Below are 20905 nucleotides of genomic sequence, written 5' to 3'. Positions count from 1 at the left end.
TGAAAGAGGGACAAATTCTTGCTGGAGGAACCTCTGCCCTCTGTTGTCAGTTGTGAAGAAGAGTGAGCTATGATAAAAGAATTTCAACCCTGAGACCCTTTTCTCCTGTTCTCTTTCTTGAACTTTGAGATTAGAATCCATTAAGGGAAGAATTAATGAAATTTCGGGGATGCCCATCAATTGGGGAACAGCTGAACAAGTTGTGGTGTATGATTGTGATGGAGAACTACTATGCTATAAGAAATGATGAGCTCAATGGTCTTAGAAAGGCATAGGAAGACTTCCAAGAAATAATAAGAGAAAATGAGCAGGACCAAAAAAATGTTGTATATAGTAACAGCAACATTGTTTTAAGAATGACTGAGCGACTACGTCAGCTTAGCAATTAAATCCCAAAAGTATTTATTCCGTGAAGTTTTGATTCAGTCAAAGGACTGTACTTGAGGACCTAGAGGGCCACATGTGGCCTCCAGGCCACAGGTTCCCCACCCCAGACTAAGTCATTTTGATTGTTATAAATATATACATTAAAAATAAAGAATATATAAAGAAACATGCTATCTGCATCCAGAGAAAGAACTGATAAAAAGAAGTATGTATAGAATAACTTTACCCATATATACCTATTTGTGTCTAATGGTAGCCATTTTTAGGGCAGGAGAGGGGAGGGAAGAAAAAAAGGGGAAAAAAATGTATACGATAACTTTGTTGTATATTTGGAGGGAATAGCAAGTTGTACATGGTAGATTTGCAGTTTTATGTGCAATCATTTACTGTGTTATGGAAATGCTTATTTTGTTCCCTGAATTGAAAATAAAATCTTTTTTTTTTTTAATTTTTATAGGTGAAGGGAGGAAGTGATTTCTCTCCCCTCCTTTTGTACCTATCACCTCAGCAGCAATAGTAACTTACAACAGAAGCACATGTATATGAGATACATGTGCTTGTCCAGGTGATCTGGAAGCTAAAGTTTCTGCAACTTCCAAATTCCTAGGTACCCTTTCTGCCTTTCTGTTTTCTCTTCTGAACAAAGGTCATCAACTGGCAATCCTGAGAAGCTGATGATTATAGCCTTGGAGGTTACTTCATGGGTAATACTGAATTTGAGATCTCCTGAGTTAAAGTGTTTGATACCAAATTCTCAGAAAAGGATTTCCCTAACTGCATGAGGCTCTTAAAGACAAAGGATAAAGGCAATGCCATAGATAAGCAGATCTAGACTTTGGCAACCTGCTATGGTAATAATTGCTATGAACTGCTTTCGTAGTACAAGTTACAGGTGAAGTGGAAATATGTGTTCAGTATCACTGAAGGGACTGTCTAGAAAGTGGGGCCTGATTTTCAATGAACGCTAAGCATTAATCCCTTTTTGAAAGCCTCACATATATTTGGGATTCATCTGAGTTTTGGGATTCATCTCTTTGTGCTACTGTGGGGTGGATCTGGACCTCTATTTGGAATTCCCTATTTTACAGAGATGCACTGAAGAAAATTCAGGGGCCCTTGGGACCTGCCCTGGAGATTTTCATCCAGATCTCCATTTGGGTCTTTACTCTTGCACAAATAACTGTTTGAAATCTATGTTATCCAATGTACTATAGGTACAAAATGGAGTAATTTTCAAACAGGATAGTTTGGTTTCTCACCTAACTTCTAGTCAGTACTAAATCCCTATTAGAAATTCCCACTCGTCTTGGTTATTCATCTGAAACTATACTTTCCCTATGAGGTTAGGGCAGCTTGTAGTTTACTGGGTATTTTTTTTGCCCCTTTCTTTTTCTTTATCTTTTTTTAAATCATTTGATCTATTTTAATTTTGTCCCCTGCAAAGGACTTTGAGCTCACACAGACCCCAGTCCATCCTGGGGTCCCAGACCTTACAGGGGGTCAGTTTGTTTTTCTGATTTTTGTCCCCAAAAACAGAACAAAACTTCAGGGAAATCCTTCATGTAAAGCTTAGATATGGCTTATGTCTATGATTTCTAACTACATAGGTAACTGAGTCTCTATCCAAACACAAAAGTTACTCAATGTACAATTTCATTATCTGTTATAGGGAAGCTTTCCATTTCTCCATCATAGAAAATGACAAAGATACAAAAGATGCATAAGAATTCATGAATACATGCAGATGCATAAAATGTTCAAGTAACCCATTATAGTCATAGAACATATAGACTCTTTGTGAGACACCTTTAAAAAAAATTTTTTTAATCCTCTTAGTCTTGCACTTCCCATAGAGGGTCAGCAAGACCCAGATTTTCTGCCCAGTCATATCTTTAGTCTTTCAGTTATAAGACTCCACTTTGGGTGATCCTCTTCTCCTCTGTTACATAAATTTTCTCCCTCTGAGTAGATAATATTTGTCTCTCTTACTCAGGAGCTCTCAAATTAGGGATTATCCATAAAGGCTAGAAATGGCCATTTCTTGGGATCACTAATTGTTGACCTGTGCTCAGAAGAGGAAACAGAAAGACAAAAAAATGGTATCCAAGAATTAGGAAGTCCCAGAAACTCCAGTCTCCAGCTCACCTAGACAAGCCATCTCCCACTGATATGTGTTTCTTCTATAATTCATCATTGCTTCTGGAGGAAAGAGGGGAAAAGTAGAAGGAAATCCACTTCTCCTCTCACCTTGATTTATTCCAGACTCAAAGAAAAATCTAAGGAAAAGTTTCCCAAGGTTGAAGCAGTTTCTTCATAGCTCTGCATAAAACCACAGATGAATGAGATTCCTCTAGCAAGAGTTGTTTGTTTATTACTGGTTTTTTCCCCTCTCTCAGTTGCCAATCATCTTTGAGGCCATCCATTCACTTAGGACCAATCAGCAAGGGGGATAAAGTGTGTTTCTAGCTCTTTTGGGCAGTGCCCCCTTCAAAAACCCTACAAAAACATCATATTGATCAGGGGACTCATAAGACTAAGCAGGGGTTCTTCTAATCACCCCTGCTATAAGGTATGTTAGGGAAGAAATATGTACTTGGAAAAGGAGGTTGGTCAATCATGTAGAAAAGGGAGTGAGGGATAACAGATGGACAGCTCAAAAGTTCCACTGGAACAATTGAATTTTTTTTTAAAGATAAAGAAGAAGATCTTTATTATACTGGGCAAATCCTATGTGAAAGACAAGAACAAGAATCTCCCGAGATGGGAAGACAGAGTTAGATTTTGATGTATACCTTCAGAGGAAATTCTCACAGAGATGAGATCACAGGTCCCTTAAAGTTCAAGTTTAAAGTAGGTAATATGTTTAGTTTGGTTTGTTTTTCCCAGAGGATGTGTGTGGGCAGGGGCGGGGTGGAGAGGAGATGAAGGACAGGATAGCTCTGTCTTTGGAAAGGGAAGAAACACTGAACAAAAACAAACATAAAGAATATGTATATGTAACAAATACCTTGTTCCAATAAACTTGAGATATTAAAGTATGAAAATGTAAAAGCCTGTTCCCAAAAAAAGCAATATTCTCTTCACTGATACATTGGTGACCACAGCATTTCATTTCTAGGTACCAGTTCTCAGTATTTCTGCCAGTGCTGTTCAGATCACTTAACAGTGTTATTAGAAGCAACAAAGACCTTTTGGCTTTCTATCTCAGTGTCTGCTGTACTGACATTTTAAGTAGAAAAAAATAGGCTATTCAACCATTCTTCCAAAAGATCATGGGACACATTTTAAAATACCTCCTAATTCTAATGTGCTATTGAAATTACAACCCAAGATTCAGGAATTGTAAAATAAGTGACCATTATGAGTCAGTCTCCTGACATTTGAATTCTTTACCTTGAAAACTGATATTATATCCAAGGAAATTTCTCTCCTGGGAATCATCATAAATGCTAGTTTATAGAAACTTAGCTTCATAACCTTCAGAACCACATGTCAAGCTTAATCTGTTGGCTCAGAAATGGCTTTTTGAAATCCCCAAGTGCTCTTTTGAACTTTTCTTTTCCTCATTTGGAATCCTTGTGAGGTAGTAGGGTGAGCCAGGTAGTCAATGATGCCCTTATCTTGTGAGCTGTACTGCTCTAAAGGAACCGGAGATGGGGGCAGGAGGAATTCAGGGATCATGAAGGTCACTGGACCATCATTAACTATATCAGACTCAATATACCACTAGTAGTATCTAACTTACCACCAGTTGCAAAAAGAGGATAAAATCATTCCTGTAATACCTTAACTTGGAACACTTCATAGCTGATAGCATCTCAAAAATGACTTTACTCTTTGTAAAATTTAGGCAAATCATAGGTTTCCCTTTGTGGAGGCGGTTAACAAGTCAGGGGGAAAGTATTTTGATTGTACTTCGAGGTTTTAGCTACACATTTAAAGAGAAGTGGAAAATTAGAACAATCATCTCAGTAATTCATGCCAAAATAATATTGCCTGAACTACCTTTAAACAAAAATAACTGATTGTGCTTGTGTTACCTGATTACCTAGACTATTGCCTCAATTCTCCAAATTGCATGCATAGATTCCACCTGAAAAAATCTGAACTTTGTACAGTTAGGACTAACCAGATGAAATGTATGTATCTATGTGTATTTTATAAAGTGGGGTTCTTAATTTTCAAGCAAGTTTCAATATCAATATTTGAAATTCTTGCCATGTTAACTCCCAAAGCGAAGAGCCATTCCACAAAGGCATATTCCAATGAGAATATTCAAGGGGAATCAACTCTGACAAAATAAAACCTTCCTCTCCCAGGCAGCTTTCAATAATGAATAGGCTCATGGAGGCCTGAAAAAAAAAAAAAAGCAAACAAACAAAATTCCTATATCCAAGAGACAGATATGTAGCCTGTATTTTGTCATCAGAGTATTACACTGACTACCAAACTGAAGGTCTACAGAGTTGTTGTGGTGACCTCATTGCTATATACTTGTGACATCTGGACAGTACACCAACGCAATGCCAGGAAAGTGTATCCCTTCCATTTGGATTATCTTAGGAAGATTCTGAAGATGGCATGAAAAGATACCAGATGCTGAGGTCCTTTTTCAAACTGAACTGCCAAGCATTCAAACTACGGCGCAGAGCACAACTGCACTGGGCTAGCCACGCTTTTTAAATGCCAAATGAACTCTTGCCTAAAAGACTGTTTTATGGAGAACTCACAGAGGGCAAGCACTCACATGGTGGTCAGAAGAAGAGATATAAGGACACTCTCAAGGTGTCTCTTAAGAACTCTGGAATCAGTTGTGAGACATGGGAGATAATGGCACAGAACTTCTCAGTATGATGTGCCCTCATCAAAGAGCACAGGTAGCTGTGCTCTATGAGCAAAGCAGAATCGAATTAGCTCAAAAGAAACATGAGATGTTCAAATTTAGAGAATCCACCCAAATGTACTTATGGCCTATTGGTGCCTGATCTGTGATAGAGCATTCCAAGATAGTATTGGTCTGATCAGCCATAGTCGGATGTACTGTAACTTGACTCCAACACAGTGTTGTTATTTTGGTCCTTTTTGAGAACAAAAGAAATAACCAACCAATCAACCAATAATATTTAAAAGATGGTCATTACATTTTTTCTCTCTCTCCTGGGGCAAGGAACAAGAGAAGGGAAGCTTGAGAGAGTAGAGATGAGTCTTAGAGGAAAGATTGGAAAGCTAGAGGTGGGAAAAAACCAGTCACAGGAGTTAAGTTCCCCCTTGCATTCCAGAATGTCCTAAGCTTTCTTCCAGTTAGCTCAAAAATCACTCTCCACAAAGCTACCAATCACCAATTGTTCAGTCATTTTCAGTCTGATCTGACTCTTTGTGACCCCATTTGGAATTTTCTTGGCAAAGATACTTTCTCCAACTCATTTTACAGATGAGGAAACTGAGGCAAGCATGGTTAAGTGACTTGTCCATGGTCACACAGCTAGTAAATGTCTGAGACCAGATTTGAACTCAGGAAGATGATTCTTCCTGACTCCAGGCCAGGTACTCTATCCATTGTAACATGTAGCTGCCCAGTGGAATTCAGTGAGTTCAGTCCAAAGTCACAAGAAGGTCTGTTTTTTTTTTCTTTTTAATCCCATCTGTCATTTGGGACTTCAATAATTTTAGTTACCAGTGATTCAAATAAGTCTTTGAAACCTATGCATTAAGCATTTGGATGGTGACAACCTTTTCATTATAAAAATCTAATTGTGTTTAAAGGCATCATGAGATGTGGTAGCAAGAATGCTAAATTCAGCATAGGAGGACCTGCTCTTGAATTCCTGGTCTTTGTGATTCCCTACCCCTGTAACCTTGTGCAAGTATTTCCCCTTCCTGGGTCTCTGTTTCCTAAAAAAGAAGGAGTTGGAAAAGATAACCTCTAAGGTTCCTTCAAGCTCTAAATCCACGATCTGTATGTGTGTGTTAACAAACCATGGCTTCCAATTTCACAGTATATCACCTGCCAAAAATTTGCTTATGGTCTGATATAGCCTCAGTGATCTCACCATTTACAATGAACTTCATAGACCAATCCATTGATCCTGCTGTTAATAGATATATCCACACAAGCTCCTTGAGGGAGGGAAACATTTGCCATTTTTATCCTTATATCCCCGGTGTCTTGCAGATAGTAGGCACTTCATATATGCTTTGTGATTTGGATTGAATTTGGAAAGTTTTGCTTTGATGGGTTAAAGTGGAAAACTCAATTTGAGTTGCATAGTCATAGCATGACATGGGTTGGTGTTTATATTCCAAGGTGACAAACCACCATGTCACTGATTATGTGTGTGAATATAGCCGCTCCAAAGCCTGAGATGTAGCCAATAAAATAGAGTTAATGTGGAGTTCAATTTATTCGTAGTTGTTTGCTTGAGGGTTTATGTTCATTCAGTGAAAATTCAGGTAGCCTGCTAACTAACCTGTAGATAACTATGTCATTTGAATTCTAGACCTAAAGGAATTGAAACTTATCCATTGAAGCAACTTGGCTAAGCTCTATTGATATGTGTCTATGAGTATTTATCTGTGATCTTGGGCAAATTAATGACAGGTGAGTAGCAACAAAATCATGCGCTGATGGGGGGAGGGGGGTTATGGGCAGAAAGGCTTCATAGGAAATAAGCTTTGTCTACCATCCCATTTTGCCTAAGGATGCCTCTGGGCCTAAAGTTTCAGAGCTGTTCCTTTTTCTTACGAGACTACTTGCTCCTGCTAGATTGCAATTATTAGCTCCTTACAGATAGGGGTTGAGTCTTATCTCAAGTTCCTATTACCCCAAGTGCCCAGGCCAGTGTTCTGTGCATAGTAGATGCTCTCTGGGAATGTGACTTAACCTCTCTTGGACTATTTTATTTTTAATGCATTGAATAAAACAAGCATTTCCATAACAGTACAATAAAAATTATGCTTGTACATGAAACTACAAATCTACTATGCACAACTTGCTATTCCTTTCAAATATACAACAAAATTGTCATGTAAATTTCTTTTTTTTTCTTTTTTCTTCTTCCCTCCCCCTCCTATTTCTTTACCTTTGAAGTAAAGGTAATAATATGTTATAGAGTCATTTCAAGCATCAGCTGAGATAATTTATATTAAGTGCTTCAAAATTCTTAAAGCATTATAGAAATGTCAGTTGATTTGCAAAGTATTGTACTATCTCCTTCACAGGGTGGATAGGAAGATAATACTTGGTAAACTTTTAAAGAGGGATAGGGACTAAAGTTGGGATTTCATTGAGATTTCATAGGGAACCTCAGGATGAGAAAATTCCCTCCCAATGCAGGTTGGCACCCTCTCTGAAACTTATAGTCTTGGAGAGTTAACTAGAACATTGAGGGGTTCCATGCCTTGCCCAGGGTTACACAACAAGTATGGGTCAAGAGTGGGTCTTGAATTCAGGTCTTCTTGACTCCGAGGTCAAGGTTTTATGCACTATGCCATGCTACTCCTCAAAACACTATACATATGAGAGCAACTGGGGAGTTGGGGAGTTTTTTGTGTAAGTTTCGTTTTGTTTTCCAATGTGAAAACAACCTAGCAACCATAGCTGAGTAATTACTGAAAAGTGTGTGGTACAGCCAGAAACCCTCCTTGGGTGTGGGAGAGTGAACTTACATAACAAGTGAAACTCTAAACTGATCCCAAATACCCCAGCATGTATAGGCATACCTGGGAGATATTGGGGGTTTGGTTCCAGACTACCACAATAAAACAAATATTGCAATAAAGCAAGTCACACACATTTTTTGATTTTCCACTGCATATAAAAGTTATGTTTATACTATACTGTAGTCTATTGTGTGCAATAGTGTTATGTCTAAAAAAAAAACTATGTACATGCCTTAATTTAAAAATACTTTATTGCTACAAAAAAGAAAAAGCTAACCACCATCTGAGCTTTCAGCAAGATGTAATCATTTTGTTGGTAGAGGGTTTTGCCTCAGTTGTTGGTTGATGAAGGGTGAAGTGGCTACAGCAATTTCTTAAAATAAAACAGCAATAAAGTTTTCTGCATTGATTAATTCTTCCTTTCACTTGAATACTTAGAGGCCATTGTAAGGTTATTAATTGGCCTAATTTCAATATCGTTGTGTCTCAGGGAGGCCTGAGGAAAGGGAGACCAGAGAACAGCCAGTCAGTGGAGGACTCAACACACACATTTTTCAATTAAGTTCTCAGTCGTGTGGGCACAGTTCATGGTACCACAAAACGACTAATAATAGTAACATTAAAGATCACTGATCACAGATCATTGTAACAGATATAATAACAATGAAAAAGTCTGAAATATTGTGAGAATTACCAAAATGTGACATAGAGACATGATGTGAGCACATGCTGTTAGAAGAATGGTGCTGATAGACCTGCTCAATGGAGGGTTGACACAAACTTTCAATTTGTAAAAAATGTAATTATCTGTGAAGTGCAATAAAGCAAAGAGCAACAAAATAAGGTGTGCCTGTACTGAATCAAGAAAAATTCATATGCATAACAAAGGTGGGAAAAATTCAAAAAAATAAATTCAAATGTCTTAAATTATAATCTGTCTAGTTTTTAATCATGAATGAGTAACAGTCTTACTCAAGGTTGTGATGAGTTACAGATTAGATATTGCAAGTGTCCCAAACTTTTCAAAGAAAATCATTTAGAGAATCATAAGACTTTTAAACCTTTTCTCTCTAAATAACCAAAAATTTATTCTTTGGTTATAACTAAAGAATTTTTAGAACCAAAGATTTTTTATGGAACTCATCACAAAACTGATGCAGCAATGCTGTGAAAGTTTCCATTATTTCATCGATGAAGATAAACCTGGAAGATAAGTACTCTGATCTCTTCTAAAAGAGAATATGGTATCCCTTAAGCCAGCTTTGAATGCCAAGATAATAAATATCCAAACAATCCAGCCCAAACAAATCAGAGAGGCACCGTGGCAGTAATAATCCTGGTTGGGTATGCCTGCTAAGAGTTTCTTCGTCAGTCCTTGAGGAATATGAGATTCATATCAGATTCCTTCATTGGAGAAATGTTATTATAAAATAATTCTGATTCTTTCTTAAACTAATGCATGTTTGTGCAACCTTTTTTCCACTTAAAAAAACCTGTAATAAAAACAACAACAAAGTAACTACTGTGGGCCTGGCACTGTGCAAGGCAGTAGTGATATAGACAAAAATGAAAAATAATCCCTGTGCTCAAGAGGCATATATTCTACCCCTCCTTCACCTTCAATTCATCATAATGTGTAATGCATATAGGCTCTGACTTACTCTCTCAACCTCAACTTATACTGGCAGGTTGGGTGCTCAGAGAGTGGCTACAATGTCTGGCCACCCCCTCCCCAGAGTTCTAGAGGTCTACTTAAGAAAATGAGAGTATTGTTCTAATGCTATAGTATCATGTACCCTATTTTTATGCTCCCATTATTATTGGTTGATATTAATTAATCAACTAGATTTAATTAGGTTTTAAAAAGAAGTAGTTACCATGGTAGGACTGTTGGTATATAACATTACCCACCAAAAGTCTATGACACACTGTCCTACCAGTCCAAAGAAAAGTGTTCACAAGCTTAGAAACTACATGTGGCAAAGGAACAACTCTCAATTCCTGGTTGCCACCCATCTTTTTCCACCATTTGGGGATACTCATTGAAATTTCCTTGCAGCATGCTAAAGCTTTCTACTAAGTTCCTTATGGAGTCTTGGAGCTACCTTTCCTCCATGCATTTAGTTTGTCCTTAGCTTCTAATATAGACACTGCCTCAAAATGTTACCCTGGAGATGCTGAGAAAAGGCCAATAAAAAGTCCAAATTCTCTGATCTTAAGTCACAAAAATCTTCCTCTGGCCAAAAGGAAGTGGGTGACCAAGGCCAAGGCCAGGTTTTTCCCTACCCCCTACAAGTGATTCCTTCTCAAGGGCTTGGCTTCCACCAAAGACTGAAAGTCTTCCACCTTATGCTTCCAGATACTCAAATGCTCCTCTTGGTTCTAATTTAGTCAGCTATCTTGCAAAGAACCTATAGGGCATAATGACCAAGTTTCCCCAACCAATCTGTGCAACAACACTCCAGTTCATCCAACTGATTTCAAGGACATCAATATAACTAAGGACTTTTTCCATAATCAGTCTAAAGGTTATAATTAATTAAACAGTATTAATTAAATTAATTAAAATCTGGTTCTCACCAGATTAAGATATTAAGACGTAGCATCCTGTTAAAATCATTAGTTACTTTAGGATGAGTAAGGTAATTAATTAATTCTCATCCTTACAGTTATATAACTCTTTCCAAAATATATTCATCTTTTCCTTCTAGTAGGTATTATAATCCTCATTTTATAAGTGTGACAATTGGAGTGAAGTGGCTTATGTATGGTTGTAGGATCCTACAATTCAGAGCTGAAAAGATGCCTTAAAAATTATCTAGGGGGCAGCTAGGTGACACAGTGAATAGAGCGCCAGCCCAGCAGTCAGGAGGACTTGAGTTCAAATCCAGCCTCAGACACATAATATTTCCTAGCTGTGTGACTTTGGGCAAGTCACTTAACCCTAACTGCCTCATCTAAAAAAAAATTATCTAGTCTAATCTTCTAATTTCACAGACAAGGAATCTAAGGACCCAAAAGGTTGTGATAAGCCTAATGTCACAAAGGCAGTGAGTCTCATAAGCAAGATTCAAGCCTAAATCTTCTTAGCCTTCTCACAGGCAGCAAATAGTAGAGTTGAAACTAGAACCCAGCACTTCTGCTTCCTAATCCAGTACTTTTCCACTTCTACACTGCATTGGAAGGGCAACAGAATGTCTGACATAAGATTATTTTTTAAAGGTTTGTTTTTTTTTCTTCCAGAGGCTTGCATATTCTATCTGAAATATTATCTTTTTTCTATATCCTCAGAAAATGAGACTTTGTGAGCAATTTAAACTTTTACCACTGATGAGGTTTTTTAAATTACAATACAGTGTTGGTTCTCTCTTAGAAATGGAAAGCACTATCAGAAAACATCTGGTCCAAACTATCAGAGAACATCTGGTCCAAACATCTCATTTTAACACAAGAAGATATTGAGACTAAAAGAGGTTAAGTGACTTGTCTGAGATCACACAACTAATTAGCAGCAAAGTCATATCTGGAAATCAACATGTCTAACATGTAGTCCAGGGTACTTTTTAAAACATCACACTGCCTCTGTTTTCTGAAGCCATTCCTGGATTTTAAACGTACAGGTTAGGAGATGTTTAAAGGGGAATTCTCTTTCTCTCTGAATCTCCTCTGTCTATAGTACCTTGAGAATGTGGCTGATTTAATTCTAAGTTAATAAGATCAAGGTATTGAAAACAGAGACAGAGAATTTTCATATTTCATACTGTGTTTATACCCAGATGTTTTCAGGAGACACATTGAAAAGATTCTTAATTCTGGAGTCAGAGAAGTGAATTCAAATCCTACCTCTGATGTCTACCTTGCTGATGATTTTGGGCAAAACACACTAGATGTGTTTCCTCAACTATCAAATGAGGGGATGTGACTGGGCCACCTCTGGGGCCCTTTATGACTGTAGGGCTATGATCCTATGAGGCGACGTACCATACGTCTATTGCCTAAGTGGCAGCTCCTTATTTCCTGCTAGGATTCACTGAATGCCAGCTCACTAAATCCAAAAGGCATCAGACCTATAAAACAGACAGTATCTAGATGATTTGTTATTATTGTGTCTCCAGTGGTCAAGGATGGTCCTTCAAGGTTGCAGGTTACAAAAGGAAGTGCAGTGTGAAGGGTTGTTCTTGTTTTAAAGAGTGCTTACTGACACCTAGCGTCTAAAAAGAATAGTACTTGAAAGGATAGTGTTGACAATAGCTTTCTACTCATAGCTGTCAAACCCTGATCCTGGGTCTATCACCTTCTTAGGACTTTTCCTTTGCCACTTAGAACTGTCCAAAACAAGATACAAATTCTGTAAATGCTTTGTCATCATAACTCCCAATATCATTCCAGGATCTAGAACTCTTAATCAGTCAACAAACATCTATTAAGCACTTACTATATGCTAAACACTGTGCTAAGCACTGGAGATTCAAAGAAATACAAAAACATGGTTTCTGCCACAGTGTACATTCTAATGAGGGAAACAACATATAAATATCTAGGTGAATATAAGATACATATCCATATATCTATTTATATCTATATATATATATAAAAGAAAGAGTAGGAGAGAGTGGGGAGAGGAAGAGAGAAGAAAGAAGGAGAAAAGGGGAAAAGGGAAGGAGAGAGACAGACAGAGAGAGAGAGAGAGAGAGAGAGAGAGAGAGAGAGAGAGAGAGAGAGAAAAGAAACCTGTTGAAAGTAATGTGAAAGGAGAAGGCATTACCCAAAGCACAGGTAGGACTTGCTTATCTGAAACCCTTCTCACCCTTTCTCGTCCCAATATTTATCTACATACTGCCAAAGAGTCATCCACAAGGCACCAGCCATTGGCTCAGGAGTTACTCCTATCTCACCACAAGCACACACACACACACACACACACACATACACACACCCTTGTCAAGTCTGGAGTGGGGGGCAAGGCAAACATTCCCATATACTTTACCAAAAATCTATATCTAAGCAGCTTCCCACAAATATGTGCACTGACTTCTAACCTTCACACTGATAGATAATGCACACTAATTCAATAACTAGTACTGGCAATCACATACCTAAACAGGTCATGTGAAGACATATTTATTGCATGAACCCCATACCTATGAAATGATACTTTTAACACTACCAACTCTCAACACTGCTCCCTTGATGGCCATCTAAACCAAACAATGAAGTGCCAGGGAAAGATCCTGATGCTTCTCATCTAACCGGAGGAAGAAAGGGGAGAGAGAGCCATCACTATGCCACCTGCAGCACAGATCTACTTCAGCTTTCCCACTACTTCAAGCACCCAGCTCTAGCTACAGCTGTGTAGGAAAAGGGACAGCTGCTGAATGTACTCCTGAAGTAAACATCCATTGTTTTCTACTTAGCCTGCTCTCTAGATGGAGACCTTTTAAAAATAAGATTGCACTGGTAATTTACCTTTCTATAACCCAATTGACAAACCCAATCAACACATCTTTCCTTCTCACAAAGGTACCAGAGCTTGTATGTTACATAAAATTGTAAATGTGGAAGTGAACAGAGTTTTGGGTTGAATTTATCTTTTTGAATGATAAGGAAAATGTTATTATGCTTGTTAGGGTGGAATTTTTATCTTTCCCACCAGTTGGCGGAGGAGAGCTTGGTGATTTTGGTCAGTGAAAATTCAGATCACATGGTTAGATGTGGATAAAGGGCCTGTAACCAGATGGGTATCTAAAGACACTGCTAATTAGCCGTTTTATACATTTTTTGAACTTTTCAACATGATAAACATAGGATGCCCAAGTTAGGGGATTTGAGTCCCACAAAGAGGTGATCCTGGGATGAAGACACGAAATTGAATAGAAAGCATGGAGGATGTAAAGGCTCCTTAATGGTTTCTCCTGACCCAAGATGTCAGAGGCCCTGCAAGTTGCAGTGACTGACCCCAAACTGATATCAGGAAGGAACTAGGTAATTAAACTGACTTGGTAAGTTTGCAAGCTATCCGTAATACCATAGACAGACTTGATGTTACAAGTTTTTGATTAGGATCAAAGATCTAAAAAGGACCTTGCCGGCCAATTCCCTCATTTTACAGATGAGGAAACTGAGGCTAAGGGATGTTAAATGGTTTGCCCAATGTCATACATACATACCCATTTAGAGAACATCAAAAGTGGAATTTGAGGTCTTCTGACTCCAGAGCCATTGCTCTTTCTATTGTGCTACCCTGATGAATTAATTCTTTCCTTGTGAATAAATCCCTGGGGAAGATAGGATGGGGGGTGGGGTAGGAGATTGGAATGCACTTGGATGCAATAATGTATTAGTAGAAGAAAAAAGAGTAAAGGAGGGTAGATGCTGAAGTGGTGGCAGCAGTTTGCAATTGGACTACTTACTGAGCATTGTAAATTTGTAGGTTCAGGGATTCTTAACTTGGGGTCTTTTCTTAAAAAAATTATTTTTATACCTAATTTGATATAATTGGTTTTCTTTGAAATCCTCTTCATTTTATGCATTTATAAACATTGTTGTGAGGTGTCCATAGGCTTTACCAGACTGCTAAAGGAGTCCACACAAAAAAGGTTGAGGCCGGAGGGTAGAATAATACTGAACATCAGTTGTTCTGAATGATGGAACTGGGGTTCCAGGTGTTTAGAAACATACAGCAGAAACCAGTACCTGAAACTGGACTTTACCACTTAAGAGATCTGGTTCTTGATCTGTGCTGTGGGAAACTCAGATGTAAGTTTAGGGAGCCTACATCAGTCATAAGTAATCATAAATCTGTGCTGTTAAGGCCTTTCTCTGGTTTGCTGTTACCCATATTCCAAAAGGCTCTGCTCCTCTAGGCAATCAGGCTTAGCTGTTGCTGAATCAAAGTAAATCCCCAGTGGGTGGCAGCAGTCTCCCAGAAACAAGCATGAAGTATAGTAAGATTAAATACTGGGATATGAGCTAATAGTTAGAAAGCCAGAGAAGGGCCAACAAGGTGCTGGACCAATCTTATGACTCTTGCTAAACATAACGAATTCAAAATAATGATAGGTAATATTCTCACCTGCCTGAGCACTGAGACCTCTTTATCAAATAGGGGAATTTGTTAGCGATAGATAACAAATGATTATAAAACCACAATAAGCATGAAAAATTCAATACTAGGTCAAACCCCTGGTCCAAGCAGTCTATGGAGCTATTTCTGACAGCATCATCAAAGAACATGTCCTCCTGGATGTTACATGGCATCTTAAATTCAACATGTCCAAAATAACAGTCATCATCTCTCTCACCAAATAGGGTTTAGTTCCAAATTTCCCTATTTCTGTTGAGGGTACCACCATCCTAGTAACCTGAGTTCATAGATAGTAACAAAATCATCCTAAATTCTTTCCTCTCTCTCATATCCTAAGTATAATCACTCAGCACATACTGTTTATTCTACCCATCTAACCCATATAACCTATAAGAGCATCTGTCCCTTTTCTTCACTCTCAGGGCCACTGCCCTAGTCTAGGCCCTCATTATGTCCTCATATGAAGTAGTGCAATTCGCTGCTTAAATGACACTTCTGCTTCCAGGATCTCTACTGTCCCAATTCACCATCCACCATAAAGTTTTCAAAATAACCTTTGGGAAGCACAGATCTGACAATGTTACACTCCTGCTCAAAAATCTTCAGTAGCTCCCCATTGCCTCGAGGAAAAAATACAAACCTCTTTGCCTGGCATTTAAGATCCTCCACAATTTGACTCCAGGCTACCTTTCCAGTATTGCTGCATCCAATAGTAGTCCCCTTGTGCATTCTTTTTTTTGGGGGGGGGGGCTAGGCAATGGGATTAAGTGACTTGCCCAGGGTCACACAGCTAGTAAATGTTATGTGTCTGAGACCGAATTTGAACTCAGGTCCTCCTGAATCCAGGGCCAGTGCTCTATCCACTGTGCCACCTAGCTGCCCCTCCCTTTATGAATTCTATATTCTAGCCACATTGGACTACTAGTTACCACTTTCTGCATTTGGCATTCCACCTCCTATTCTGTACACTGGCGAAAGCTATTTTCTGTGCCTGGAATGTATGCCATCTTCATCCTTGCCTTTCAGAATCCTTTCAGTCCTTGAAGGAAACTTCAGGGTTCATCCCAGGTGTCTCCTCCATGAAAATGGGAGGTTTTTCTTCCATTCATCTCTAGATTTCACTGAGTATTGAATTTGAGGACTCTGTGTGTGTGTGTGTGTGTGTGTGTGTATACACATACATGTTTATATTTTTTTTCAAGGAATGAGAGAGAAAGAAGTAGATAGGGTGCACTAGTTATATCTCAGCTACTTTGCTTAAATCAATCAATCTATTATATCTATTTATCAGTGTTGTTTATATAAAGATGTTCTCTGTCTTTCTCCTCTCTGTTTCTTTCTCTCTTCTTTCTCTAGTAGAATGTAACCTCCTTGAAGACAAGGATTCTTGTTTTTTGCTTTTGTATTCTATGATGCCTAGAAGGATGACTCCCTCAGACTTAAGTGCTTAAGGTTTGTTGATTTGAATTAAATGGCAATTCAGAAGGTCTGGAAGTGCCACAAATGTTCCTAACCTCCATATAAGTTGCTTATAGATCTCTCATCCACAAAATTAAACTTTCCATGAAGCCATGTTTATTTGATTATTATGGTCTTTCTGCTGCTAAATGCCTCATCTTGGGATTGATGAAGGTAACCCTGTTTTCTCTATAGCTATGTAAGAGCTCAAAAAGGATTTTGAAAATCAAGTGGGAGAAGTAGAGGAAAAATTCCAATCTTAATGAAATGGATGAATATTTATAAAAATATAAATTGCCCGGATTAAGAGAAGAGAAAATAATATACTTAAAAAACCCCATTTCAGAAAAAGAAATTGAACAAACTATTGATGAAAAATCTAGGAAAAAATCTCCAGGGCCAGACAAGTGAATTATACCAAACATTTAAAGAACAATTAATTTCAGTATTATATAAACTATTTGGAAAAATAGGCAAAGAAGGAGTCCTACCAAATTCTTTTTATCATACAAATATGGTACTGATACCTAAACCAAGAAGAGCCAAAGCAGAGAAAGAAAATTATAGACCAATTTCCCTCATGAATATTGATGCAAAAAATTTTTAAATAAAATATTAGCAAAGAGATTACAGCAACTAATCTCAAGGATAATGACTATGTAGGATGTATACCAGGAATGCAGAGCTGGTTCAATATTAAGAAAACCATCAGCATAATTGACCATATCAACAACAAAACTAACAGAAACCATATGATTATCTCAATAGATGCAGAAAAAACTTTTGACAAAATAAAACACCCATTCCTATTAAAAAACACTAGAGAACATAGGAATAAACGGAGTTTTCCTTAAAATGATAAGTAGCATCTACCTAAAAGTACCACCAAGCATTATATGAATGGAGATGAGCTAAAAGGATTTCCAATGAGATCGGGGGTGAAATAAGGATATCTATTATCACCACTGTTATTCAATATTAGAAATGTTAGCTTTAGTAATAAGGAGAAGAAAAGGAAATTGAAGGAATTAGAATAGGCGAAGAAGAAACAGTATCACTCTTTGCAGATGATACGATGATATAGTTGAAAGAATCCTAGAGAATCAAGTAAAAAACTACCTGAAATAATAAACAACTTTAGCAAAGTTGCAGGATATAAAATAAAACCCACATAAATCATCAGCATTGGGGCAGCCAGGTGGAACAGTGGATAGAGCACTGGGCTTGGAGTCAGGAGGATCTGAGTTCAAATCCAGATTCAGACCAGACACTTGACACTTACTAGCTGTCACACCTATCAGATTGGCTAAATGACTAAACAGGAAAATGATAAATGTTGTAGAATATGTGTGAAAATTGGAACACTAATGCATTGTTGGTGGAGTTGTGAACTGATCCAACCATTATGGAGAGCAATTTGGAACTAGCCCAAAGGGCTATGAAACTGTGCATACCCTTTGACCCAGTAATGCCATTTCTAGGTCTGTATCCCAAAGCATAAAAATGAGAAAAGGACCCACATGTACAAAAATATTTATAGCAATTTTTTCTGTGGTGGCCAAGAATTAGAAATTGAGGGGATGCCCATCAATTGGGGAATGGCTGAACAAACTGTGGTATATGAATGCAATAGAATACTATTGTGCTATAATAAATGATGAGCAGGCAGACTTCAGAAAAACCTGGAAAGACATATATGAACTGATGCTGAGTAAAGTGAAGAGAACCAGGAGAACAGCCACATTGTGTGATGAATAACTTTGATAGACTTATCTCTTCTTAGCAATGCAAGGATTTAAGACATCTCCAAAAGACCCATGATGGAAAACGCTATCCACATACAGAAAAAGAACTATGGAGTCTGAATGCAGATCGAAGTATATTATTTGCTCTCTTCTCTTTCTCTCTCTCTCTCTCTCTCTCTCTCTCTCTCTCTCTCTCTCTCTCTCTCTCTCTCTCTCTCTTTCTTCTTCTTCTTCTTCTTCTTCTTCTTCTTCTTTCTCATGGTTCCTCCCATTTGTTCTAATTCTTCTTTACAACATGACTAATGTGAAAATAGGTTTAATATGAATGTATATGTAGAGCCTATATCAAATTGCACACCATCTTGGGGTAGGGGGAAGGGAGGGATGGGGAGAAAATTTGGAACTTAAAATCTTAGGGAAATGAATGTTGAAAACTAAAAATAAATTAATTTTTAAAAAAGAAAATGAAAAAAAAATCATAACTGGCAAAGTCTGGATTTAAATTAAGGTCCTTAAGCTTACAATGGCCAGCAAAAGCTAGCATCTGTATAGTACTTTAAAGTTTGCCAAGTGCTTTACAAATATTATCTCATTTTATACTCACAACAACTCTAGAAGGTAGCTGCTATTATTATCCCCATTTTACAGATGAAGCAAAATGGAGACAGTTAAATCGCTTCCAAGGGAGACATAGTTAGTCTCTCTTCTTCCCTGATCATTCTAGAATAAAATTACTTCAAAAGAGAAACCTGTAAGTTGGTGGTAGACAAGAATGGAACTCTCAGTGGAAAGTGAGGAGCAGTATTAAGGTTCCAGAAGGTCCTAGCAACATATATTTAGGACTTAAAGGGACCCTAGAGTTCATCTAGTCCAAACCCCCAATTTTATAGGTTAGAAGATTGAAGGTGAGACGTTAAATGATTCATTCAAATTCAAACAGCTATTAAATGTCAGAACTGGAGCTTGAATCCAGGTCTTTTGGTTTCAAAATCTAATTTTCTTCTATTACACAATTGATAAATAAATGATCAAAGGAAGTGAATAAGTAGTTTTCAGAAGAGGAAAAAACCCAAACTATCAATAACCATATAAAAAGGGGCTTTAAATCACTAATAATTTAAAAAATGTAAATTAAAATAATTCTGACCCACCACCTTACACCCATCAGATTGGCAAAATTGACCCCAAAATTAGAAAGTGACAGACGCTAGAGAGGCTGTGGGAAAAATTACATTAATGCAATGTTGGTAGAACAATGAACTGGTACAGCCATGCTGAAAAACAATTTGGAACTATGCCCAAAAAGCTACCAAATTGTGCATACTCTGTGACTGGGTGATGCTACCACTAGGTCTATGCCCCTAAAAAATATAAAAGAAAGAGGAAATGGACCCATACATGCAAAAATAATTATACCAGCTTTTTTGTGGTGGCAAACAATTGGAAACTGAGGAGATACCCATCAATTGGAGAATGGCTAGACAAGTTACAGTATAGCATACAATGGTGTAACAGTTATGTGACTGTGATAGAATACTCTTGGGCTACAAGAAATGATGAAGAATGGTTTCAGAAAAACCCAGCAAGATTTGTATGAACTGATACAGAGAAAATCAGGAGAAGAATTTATGTAATAACAACAATATCATAAAGACAAACAACTTTGAAAGACTAGGGAACTGATCAACACAATGACCAGCCAGTCACAATTCCAGAGGATGCATGATGAAATAGACTACCCACTTCCAGATAGAGAGATGATGTACTCAGAATATAGAATTAGGGATGTGTGAGTGTGTGTGTGTGTGTGTGTGTGTGTGTGTGTGTGTGTGTGTAATCTGAGCACCTATATAGCATATATATTACATATATTGTGTATGCACATATACATATTATATAGGATATGGACAATGAAGCAATTTCTTTCACTTAATTATATATGTTTGTGAAGGGTTTTAGTTTTCTTGCTTTATAAATGGGGGGAGGGTGCAGGGGAAAGAATTTGGTGCTTAAAATAAAACTGAATTTAAAAAAATTTTGTGGATTAGTCATGTTGGGCTCTTCAGCAGGCTTCCACCTAGTCTCACTTTCACTTCCAGTTTTGAACCAGGTACAATGCTGCCAAAAGTCCCAGGAGAAAAAGATACTGGAACCCTGGATTCTCACCTTCAACTCAGGATTGTGGATAAAAGCTAGGTCCTAGGTAGGAGCATTTAGCAGGTGGTGATCAACACCCATTAAAACAAAGGATTTTCCTGAGTGTGCCATTACGAGCATTTGTTTTGTTTTGTTTTGTTTTTCTATGTAGCACTACTTGGGTTACTTTATAGAAAGGCATAGGGTCACACATCACAGTTTCAGAAGTGCTGACTTAGCCTGGAGGATAAAAGGTAAATATGACTAAAATAGTAATAACAATACCTTCCTTGGTATAACGATTTATCATTTCAAAGTGCTTTCATATCCATTTTATCATTTGATAGCCATAATAACTCTGCCAAGCATCTCTTTAGCACAATCAACCTGATTGTGTTCCCTCCTAGAGCTCCTCTAGGGACCTCATCATGCCCCA

The sequence above is a fragment of the Vombatus ursinus genome, unplaced genomic scaffold (assembly GCF_900497805.2).
Source record: "Vombatus ursinus unplaced genomic scaffold, bare-nosed wombat genome assembly UNPS02014168.1, whole genome shotgun sequence".
NCBI classification, from domain to species: Eukaryota; Metazoa; Chordata; class Mammalia; order Diprotodontia; family Vombatidae; genus Vombatus; species Vombatus ursinus.
Note: the sequence above shows the minus strand (reverse complement) of the source record.